Genomic DNA, 10,860 nt, shown 5'->3' with positions numbered 1-10,860 from the left:
GCAATGTCTAGGAACTTAGGCCTGGATGTCCCCTCTTCTCTAAGGACTCACAGGGCAGAGCTTTCTCATGCTCTCTGAGGAAAACATTCTGGAGCTGCTCTGACCCTCTTTTCCCCTTCTCCTCCTACTCTTACAGATCTGCCTTTTCTCTCTTCCAGGCAGCTTTAGCCAAATGGCCAGACTGGGATGAATTCCCACTGAAAGTGCTTTCAACTTTCCCTATTGCTTTCCCCACATTTCCACCGGCAGAAAAGTAGAATGTCTTCCACTGTGCCTGCTTTGTAAGTGAGGAAACCAAAGTTCAGACAAGCCTTACCCAAGATCACACTGCTAACTAAATGCTAGGGAGGATTCGAACCCAGCCCTCATGACTACAGCTCAGTATTCTTTCTACTCTGCTACAATGCGAGCATTTCATAGAATTTTCCACAGGCTAGGATCTTACACTGGATCTCTTACCTATAATGTAAGATAGAGGAGGGGGGGGTCAGCTCATATCCCATTGTCTCTCTCCCCTTTGCTTTGCTTCATCTCAGCTCCAGATGCTACAAAGAGAAATGTTTATCTGTACTTTCCCCCTCCCCTCGCTCCCTGAAGATCCAGAAAAAAACCACTTCGGTTGCCACGGAGACAGCACAGCCCAAACCAGGCTCGATGAATTTGGGAAGGCCCATTTTTTCACAGAGGCCCTGGGGGGTGGGGTAGAATAATAGGTGAATGGGGCAAGGATGGGGAGAGGGGATGCAGATAAAGGTCCAAGTCAGGAGATGGGAGCGTGTCTACACCAAGGTCTGCTGGGAGCTCTTGCCTTATCCTGAGCTTCTCTCTGTCATGTTAGCAGAGGTTACACTGCCCAGGTCCCGTGGCAAGGCTGAGAAGTTAAGGAAGGGCTCTAATTCTGGTCTCCAGGTAACTGCCTCAGTGAGGGCTGGAGGACCATGACTGCCCACTCTCTCTCTCTAGCTGTCCTTCATTTCAAGAGACCTTCAATGAGGCTGTAATAGGCATCCTAGGTTCCCTTGGAAACAGAGCACTATCTTACCCTTTTGTTAGCTGCTCAGGCATTGAGCAGCGGAGGAAGGCGGATCCTGAACCAGGGAGTAGGGGTGATTGAGGGGAACCCCACAGCTGGGATATTGGTCCCAGACCACTGGCCCAAGCTAAAGGAGGGAGAACCCTGTGGCTCAGGGAACTCAGGAGAAAGGCCCCATGAGCTTGTCTGCTTGGTACTTTGCCTCAGGAGAATATTGCCTCAGCCCCAGGGAAGGGGTTAAGCTCGGATCAACACATCAAGGGGCGGCAGAAAGGTCTTGGGATTTCCATGAGCTGGGTGCTTAGAGCCAGCCACATGTGCAGGCAAATGACTCCATCCACACTCATTGACACACATCTCCTCCCACCCACACCTAGCCTCTCATCTATACAACTTCTTCCAGAGACATACACACACCCCTACACTCCCATCCATTCATTTAGCCATTCATTCAACAAACTTGTTCAAAGATGACTGTTTGTAGTCTGTTTGGTGCTGGGGAGACATAATGTTTAGATATTTAGACAAAATAGAAAGATCTCTTTTGGAGCTGGGGGTGGGGCAGAGGCATAAACGCAGAAAATAGTTATGATGGTAAGTATATTGTGGAACTATTAAAAAAAAACTATGTGAGGTTCAAGGGAAGCTTTTTCCCTACAGGAAGAATCAGAAAAGGCCCCCACACCTAGTAGGTGCTTGTGTAGTCTTTGCTTAGTGTCATCCAGTGAGGGACACCCCAGTACCTTCTGAGACAGCTCATTCCATTTTCGACAGGTCTAGATGAAGGAAGGTTCATCATCGTAAGACTCAACTTCCCTCCTTTTATTTTCTAGCTATCGCTCCTGGCTCTCCCATCATGGTCCATGAAAGCAAAAGTCTAATGTCCCTCTCTCACAGACCTTTAAATATCTGTCACCAAGTGGCCAAACTGATATTCCTAAAGTTGTGACCATGTCACTCCCTTACTCAAGAGGTTCCAGTGGCTCCCTATTGTCTCTAATATTGTTCATCCTTTGTGTCTCTAGTATAAAATATCAACTTTAAAGTCTAGCATTTAAAGTCCCTCACAGTCTGGCCCCAACCTACTTTTTTCCAGATTGATCTCATATTATTCCTCTTCTTTTACTCCATGTTCCAAACAAACTGACCTAATTACTTTTCTCAGACTTGACCTTTTCTCTTCCACCTCCGCACCTCTGCACCCCCCACCTGGAATGTACTCTCTCCTTAACTCCATTGCTTATAAGCTCCATTCTAAGTTCATTCTAAGTATGAAACCTTTCCCAATCTCCTCAGATGTTAGTGCCCCGTCTCCTCAAAACTATTTTGTATGTACAGGTTGTCCCAAATACTGGTGCAGATTTAAGATACCAAAAGCTTTGATGGCTGCACTAAAATTTTAGGCTCACCCTGTATTCTATATTGGCTTCTCTGTCAACCTATTGTTCGCCCTGTCCTCGGGGCTCAGGGACTTTTGTCTTTGCCTTTGTATCCCCAGACTAGCCGAGTGTCTCAAGCTATAGATGCTTAATAAATGGTGGCAGAATCAAAGAATGACAGCTATTATGCCCTCCAAACCTTCTCTTCAGATTAAACTTCTCCAGTTCCTTCAGTTGATCTCCATTTATCATGGACTTGAGGTTGCCCTCAGAATGCCCTTTAGCTTATCAATGTTTTTCTTAAACTATGATACCCAGAACTAAGCACTGTACTTCAGAAGTGATCTGATTAGGACACAGTACAGAGAAAGCTATCACCTCCTTGTTCCCCTGAGCTAGGTCTCTCTTAATTGCAGTCCACGGCTCACATTAAAGTCAGCTGGAAGGCAAGGAGATAGAGTTCTGGGACACCTGAACTGAAATCCAGCTTCACATGCTTACTAATTTCAGTTACTTAATCTCTGATTGCCTCAGTTTCCCCAATTGCAAAATTGGGAAAATAATAACACTTGCTTTACAGGGTTATTGGGAGGACCAAATGAGAACATTCACAAAGGGCTCAGCACAGTGACTGACATATCACAGAGAGTAAGTGCTTATTCCTTTGCCCTTGCCTACTTAGCAACGCCTCTCTTGTCCCGTGCTCATAAGCTTTAGTTTTTGAACCCACTTATTCCTATAATTTGACTAGACTCAACTCAGTGTTTTGGCTTAGCAAGATCTTTTTGGGAGTTTGACCATCATACAGCGGGAGCTATCCATCCCAGCTTTGTACCACTTGCAAATCTGACAAGCTTGCCATATGTACTTTTAGTCAAATCTTAGATAAATATCTTAAACACCAAGCACAGATCTCTGTGGCAATTCACCGGAGACCTCCTTCCAAGTTACCATCATCATTGATTCCTCTTTATGTCTAGTCATTCAACCACAGATCTATGTAAATTTCATCACTGTCCAGCCTTCATCTCTCTACCTTTTCCACAAGGACACCATGAATTATTTTATCATATGCTTTGCTAAAATCTTGGCACTCTATTTTTGTAGCATTTAAAAAATCTATCACTTTTGCTTTAAAAAGATCTAGTTAGACATGATATTTCCTCTAAATAGCCACACTACCTTTTAAAAATGATTTTTGCTATCTTTTCTTTGGGTGCATTAACCATTACTTAATAATACTTTAAAGAATTTCATCGGGTCTTTCATGTGCAGCAAGATAATTGTATAAATATGTATACACAGATTGGATTTAACATATATTTTAACGTGTTTAATATATATTGTATTACTTGCCATCTAGGGGAGTGGGTAGGGGGAAGGAAGGGAAAATTTGGAACACAAGATTTTGCAAGGGTCAGTGTTGAAAAATTATCCGTACATATGTTTTGGAAATAAAAAGCTTTAGTAAAAAAAGAATTTCATTAGGAATTAAACAGGAGAAGAGTGGGGAAGAAGACATTCTGGGGATATGGAATAGACAGAGCAAATGTGAATAAAATACTGTTTTAGGGGCAGGATAGGAAAAAGTAGTCCAGTTTGGATGGAGTAGAGAGTATATGAAGGAGACTAATATGAGGCTTGAAAAGATAGCTTGATTCCAGTTTGGGGAGTGATTTGAATGTTTGGACTTTATTGGGGAGACCATAGGGAGCCAATGCAGGTTTTTGATCAAGGAAACATCACATCAAGACTTATGCATAAGAAGGATTATTCTGGCAATATTACAAAGTGTGGATTTGAGAAGGCAGAGACTGAAGGCAAGAAAACCTATTAAGAAACTGCTACAATAATCCCAGTGAGTGATAATAAAAGCTAAGGGACAAATGGGAAACTTGGAATTGTAAAGGAATTTTTCTTTCATTCCTGATAAAATTAAATTCAATTAAAATTAAAATATTTAAATATATTATTAAATAATGGTTAATGAATACAAAGAAAAGATAGCAGTGTTGATTTAAAAAAAAAACAATATGGCTATTTCAAGGAAATGTCATGTCTAACTAGACCTTTTTTGTACAAAGATAGTAAAGTGGTGGATTAAAAGAATGCTATAGAAATAGTGTCCCAAGATTTTAGCAAATTATTTGATAAAAAATATTTCATTCAATCTTTGTGGAAAAGATATAGAGATGAGAGTTAGAAAACAATACATTTATGTGGATTTATAGTTGAATTAACCATATTTGACGAGGTGGCTATTCCATTGCCTAAAGTTCACCACTCAAGTTAAATACACCATTCCTTCCTCTAAATATATGTGCCCTATCTTATACTTATCTACAAATTTATAGGAACATAGTACACAATTATTCACACAAACATAACCCTAAAAGACAGATTTCAGTGCACTCTACTCCTTTCCCAATCCAACAGCCATAATCACATCACTCTTTGAGGGTTGCCCTTTCCTTTTTTTAAAGACCTTTAAGCACTAAACATGGATCACCTCATTTATCCTCACAGCATTCTTTGAACCTCTGAGTTCTGTAGAACAAAGAGCCAAGGCTCCAATTCAAGAGCAGAAGCCCAGTTAACAGTATTTGTGGAATGATGAAAGGAGAAACAAAAATAATATTGCAATGAGAATATATTATGGACCAAATGACCAGATGGAGCGTATTGCTGATGCTCTACAATATAGATCCTTCAGAATGGCCAGAGGCAATTGATGGGCTCCATCAACATGGCATAGTGGATGGAGTGTTGAACTTGAATTCAAGAAGACCTCTGTTCAAATTCCATATATAATACTAGTAATATGAACAAGATAATTCTTTGAACTTCAGTTTTCTCATCTGCAAAATGGTACAAATGATAATAATGACAGTCATATTGTGCCAGGAAATTTGCAAAACATTTTACATACATTATATGATGGGATAATCCCATGAACTAGTTACTACAGGTATTATTTGTACCATTAACTGACTTTGTTTGGGGGCTAGTAATTATGCAAATTCTAAACACACTTATCTAGGCTATCAAAATCTTTAAGACTATCATTTCTACCTTCCTCAGTTTTTATTTTGAATCAAATTTTTTTTCTCATCTTGCCTCTTTCTGCCTCTTGTCTGTTTGTCTCTGTCTCCTTCCCTCTGTCTCTGTCTGTTTCTTTCTTTGAATCTCTCTGTCTCTGTCTCTCTCTGTTTCTTTCTCTGATTCTGTCTCTCTCTTTATTTCTCTGACTCTCTGTCTTTTTCCTGTCTCTATTTCTCTGTCTTTCTGTGTCTCTGCTTCTGTCTCTCTATCTGTCTCTCTCTCTCTCTCCTTCTCTCCCTCTCTCCTTTCTACCTCATATTATTGGGAGGAGGGGGAAAGCATGCTGAGTTGTAATAGAAGTTTCTTGGGATCTGACTGAACTCTCCTAATTTACATCCTTCTGGCTGAAGCCAGAGTTCTGGGTGGGGAAGGGGAAACTGCAGATGAGCAGATCCTGAGGATTTCCCAGTCTCTGCCTTTGTCACCTCTTAATAAATCTGAAGGGAGAAGTCAATCATTTAATCAACAAATATTTATTATTATGTGCCCCACCAGGCACTGTGCTAGGTGTAGGGAGAGAGGGGATACAAATATAAAAGTGAAACTTCCCTTCCCTTCAAAGAGCATGCTTGCATTCTACCATCAAGTCAAAAGCTGCATGTTCTGACTAGTTCTTACATCTAGACACATCGGGGGACCCTCTCGCTTCCCTCCTGCCTCACAGTAAGATCAGGGACCTTCAAGAGGAGAGCACATCTCATTGGCTCCATATTTCAATTTCTCTAGCTGCCTCCGCCTCCTTCTATCTTTTTGACCATTGATTCAGGGATCATCCTTTCCCCCCATGATCACCCCACTGTTCTGCCTTCACTTCCCTCTTTCCTGGCAGCTGTTTCCTGCTTCCTGATCTCTCCCCAGTCTGAGGTCCCTCCCCTCCCCACTCAGAGCCCTGAGATCACATTCCACCTCCTCACCAGACCCAGCCAAGAGAGACAGAGGTAGAAAAAGAGAAATAAGAGACAGAAGAGGCAGGGACTGGACAGATAAAAGAGACCCGACAGGAACAGGACAAGCAAGGAAGACAGGAAGCAGCCATGGGAAAAATAGGAAGAGAAATAAGACAAAAAGAGAGCAGTGAAAGAAAGACAGAGATATAAGAGACAGAGGGAGGGATAAGAAAGACAAGGACAAGGGAGACAGGAGAGAGAAAGTTGTAAGAGCCAGAGGAGACAAGGGAGACAGAAACAGGAGAAGTGAGACAAATAGGGGAGACAAGAGAGAAAAAGATAGGAAAGATGGTGAAAGAATAGGCGGAAGCAGGGGAAACCAAAGAGTCTTAAGTTTTGTCCTCTGGAAAAGGAGCACTAGAGACTGAGTGATCTCTAAAGCTCCTTCTGGTCCTGATCTTGCATGGTTCGATACCATAATTAAACCTTGGCTCCGGTAAGAGCCAAAGGAAGATTTTCTTTGCCATTGTCTCTTTAACTAGTCCTTCAAGAAGCTGTTCTGAATGCTCTGGTTGCTACAGGGACTGAGAAGGGCATGTCACTGAGGGCAGAGGGAGGGGCTGCAACAGAACGTTGCTAGGAGGAACACTCCACATGAAGCTTTAATAAATGAAGGATTATTTACCACCCGCATCTCTGGCTCACTCACTTCCCCCAAGGACTGGAGAAGAGAAGTTGAACTTTCATTCTACTGGGGAAAATTCTGATTGGCTGGGAGGAACCATGGGCATACAGGAGTGGAGATGAAGGGCAACAGATGACCAAGGGAGGCATTGTGGGCACCTCCTCCATCACGAGCCAGCCATGTCCGTTCTGTTTGTGGGATTCTTGCCCATGTTTGTCCAAAAATCCACCCCAGGGAGTCCATCCTCTGTGCTGGGGCCTTTCCTCCCATCCTCTTGACATTTTGAGGCTGCAAGCTGTCTATCATTTTTCCTCCCTCTTGCTATATGACTGGTCCATGTTAAAGTCATCCATTTCTCTGATGATGTCTGTCTCTGCTCTTCTGCATAATTTCTTATCTGTGGTATGTTACAGCCCGCATGTACCACCAGCCAATGCACCGAATAAACATTTTTAAAAATTCATACTCTACGCAAGGCAGTGTGCTAGGCCAAGGGGTGCTCCAAAACAAATGAATAAGTCCCTGCCCTCAAGGAGTTTATGTTCTCCTGGGTATATCCAATATATGTTCAGACAAGTAAACACAAGATAATTTGAGGAGAGAAAGATCACTAAGAAATAGGGATCAGGAAAGGTTTCTGGTAGCAAGAGACATCTGAGCTGTGCCTTGAAGGAAGCCAGGGATTTGAAGAGGGAGAGCAAGCCAGACATTGGTGAGAGGCTCTTCAAAGGCATGAAACATCAATATGGCCTGGGAATATGTAGTCTGCCAGTTTGGCTGGAATGAAAAATGAAGGAGAGTTAGATGAAATAAGACTGGAAAGGTAAGTGGGAGCCAGAATCTGGAAAGTTTAAATGCCAAGCTGAGGAATCTCTAGTTAATTCTCCAGACAATAGAGAGCCATTGAAAGCTTTTGAGCAGAGGAGAATACTAATTTGGCAGCTGGATGAAGAATAGATCAGAAGGGAGGGAGTCCGGATGTAAGATCAATCAAGTGGATTTAGTCCCAGAGAGATGGTCATAAGAGTAAAGAGAAAGGGACAGATAGGAGAAAGATAGCAGTGGTATAATTGCCAAGACCATGAGTCTCTCCATTGGCCTTTGGACAACCCTCAACTTTCTGTTTTGCAGATTGTAATTTTTCATGGAGAAAGGACCTACACTGACACAGATCATGTAGCTTTCAAGAATTAAATTGTTATTGTTATGAGATCTCTTTCCTGTTCCCCAGGTGGACTGCAAAAATGCCATCAGCAGTCAGGAGGCTTCCTGATGAGTGGTTGATTGAAGACCAGGCTGAAGCTGGCTCCGGGAACCTGAGTTCCGCCCATTTGACCCCAACTCCTGCCCAGCCCGGAGCACTTTGGCATCTGCTCTCATCTGTATCATAGGCAGGCCCAAACCTGGAAGTTTCAAGGCCATGACTGGGCAGGAAGTGAGCAGTGTCCCAGTATCAGCAGGATGTTTGCTAGGGCTGGGAGGCAGCATCACTCGGTAAAAGCAGAAGCCCTTTTTCCAAAGCAGTCCTGAACTATCCTACCCCTTTCCATTTCTGTCAGAACCGATCCTGCCAGAATGTAGTCAAAATATTTATCACCGAGTAGGGTGGCCCTCAATCTCCCATCTCTCTCCTCTTTCATTCCCACTGGGTAGACGGAGCTGTAGCCTCGGGAATGAATGATAATACTTTGTGGGATGCTTTCTCTGGAGTATTAGCTAACATGGTCATTTACAATAATCATAACAGCCCCCTTGAGATTTGAAAAACAGCTAGCATGGGCAGTTACAATAATCACAACAGCACCTTTGAGATTTGAAAAACATTTTACCTAAATTACCTTATCGGAACCTTGGAATGAAGCAAGCACTTTGTTTTTTATTCCCTGTTTCACAGATGAGAAGATGAGGCTCAGAGAGGATAAATGACTCCCATAACCAATATGTGAGAGGCAGGATTTGAATCCAAGCCTTCCTCATTTCAGGGCCAGTGGGTAGAAAACCCACTAGGCAATACCAATACTCTCTCAGATTATCAGAGAAAGTCATCTGTTCCTTGAAAGAATGGGAAGAGTATTCAGATTTACAGAACTAATGATGAAAGGAACCTCAGAACTCATCTGGCCCAAACCCCTCAATTCATAGATGAGAAAATGATCTAGAAAAGTAAAATGTCTGATCCAAGGTCATGTAAGCTTAATTCCTTCACCAATCCAGAATGCCATCATTAAAGCCTATCATAAGCACAAACCCTTTGTTGGGTCATAACTTTAGGGACTTCCTAGATCTAATACAAATCTCCTCATTTTATAGATCAGAAACCTGAGAATCAGAGCTATGAAATGACCTCTCCTCATATTCACAGTCATCTAGTTAGCATTTATTAAGATCTCACTATGTGTTAAGTATGGCAGCTAGATGGTGTAGTGGATAGAACACCAACCCACAAGACTGGAGGACCTGGCTTTAAATCTCGCCTCAGACACTTACTAATTATATGATCCTGGGCAAGTTATTTAACCTGTTTGCCTCAGATTCCTCTTCTGTAAAGGAAATGGTGAATCACTCAAATAACTTTGTCAAAAAAAAAAAGCCCCAAAGAGCTCACAAAGATTCATTTAAATGACTGAATAACAACAGAAATGAGTGTGAAGATCTCTAAGAAGCAGTACCCATATGGCTTCTGTGAGGCACAGAGGTCATCCAGTACTGGTCAGGACATGAAAAGACAAGTACTAGTGAGTACTGTCTATAATCAAATGTGCCTGTATCTTCCCTACCACTATGGCTCAAGAACTCCATGACCACTGGCCTTCTCTTTGTTTTCCATGGAAGTAGTTTCTTTAGCTCCCAGCTCTCTAGTTCCTCCCCCTCTTCTGGCTTCTTGTTCTTAAGGACTTTCAGCCTCAAGATTGGGGCAAAAACTCTTCTCAGGGTGGGGGGGGGGGAGGTTAAGTGGAGGATGCTGGGAAATCTCTGTTTGAAATTATAGATATGTAAATGAGGAGCTTGAACTCCTATTTCCATCATCTCCTTGACCAGACCTTTGAGAAGACAGAGAAGAAAGACAAGTATAGATTGATGTGAACTGGGAGTATTGGAAGAATGGGTTTTAAAGCGTTCAGGATGGATTGGATACCAAAGTCAGAAATCAGAGATATCAGGCCCAACCAAAAGGAGTAGGAAACTTTGAAGGATCTCACTGCTGCACAACAATCCTTTTGTACTGCCATGATTATTGATTCTCCATGGTGATGCCCACAGCTGTTATCCCACACCTCTCCTTTTTCTTTAAGCCTTTAATTTTCTTTCATCCCCCATCTCTAAATAGATGATCTCATTTCCTCCTTTACTAAGAAAATCAAGGCCATCCATGATCTTGTCTAAGAGCTTGTTCCATTGACTACTCTGCGTGTGATTATCTCTCTTTCTCTGCTTCTGTTCCTGTCTCCTTCTTTCTGTTTCTGGCGTTCTGTTTCTTTCCTCACTATCTCTTTTGCTTTATTGTGTATGGGTTTGTGTGTGTGTGTGTATGTGTGTGTGTGTGTGTGTGTGTCTCCCCCTCTCTGATCCCTTTTCTTTATCTCTGTCTCTTTTCTCTCTTCCTTTCTGTCTTCCCCTTTCTCTTACTCCCGCCCTCTTCCTCTCTCTCTTTTTGTCTCTTTTGTCTTTTTTTGTCTCTATCTCTTTTCTCTCTATCTGGCTCTCTGTTTCTCTCTCTCTCTCTCTCTCTCTCTCTCTCTCTCTCTCTCTCTCTCTCTTCTTATCTACTGATAC

The 10,860-nt window shown here is 42.3% G+C and overlaps 1 long non-coding RNA gene across 1 annotated transcript; it reads right to left on the bottom strand.

Annotated features, from left to right (window-relative positions):
* Window positions 1-5,044: 5,044 nt before the first annotated feature.
* Window positions 5,045-6,970, bottom strand: LOC116421189. Its single transcript, XR_004231490.1, has 2 exons — window positions 6,877-6,970; window positions 5,045-5,270 (listed from the first exon to the last, which is right to left on the bottom strand). It is a non-coding gene; the product is annotated as an uncharacterized LOC116421189 (long non-coding RNA).
* Window positions 6,971-10,860: the final 3,890 nt, after the last annotated feature.

Source organism: Sarcophilus harrisii, chromosome 2 (assembly GCF_902635505.1).
Source record: "Sarcophilus harrisii chromosome 2, mSarHar1.11, whole genome shotgun sequence".
NCBI lineage: Eukaryota > Metazoa > Chordata > Mammalia > Dasyuromorphia > Dasyuridae > Sarcophilus > Sarcophilus harrisii.
The sequence above is the reverse complement of the archived record's forward strand: the minus strand, read 5'-3'. Positions and strand labels throughout refer to the sequence as shown.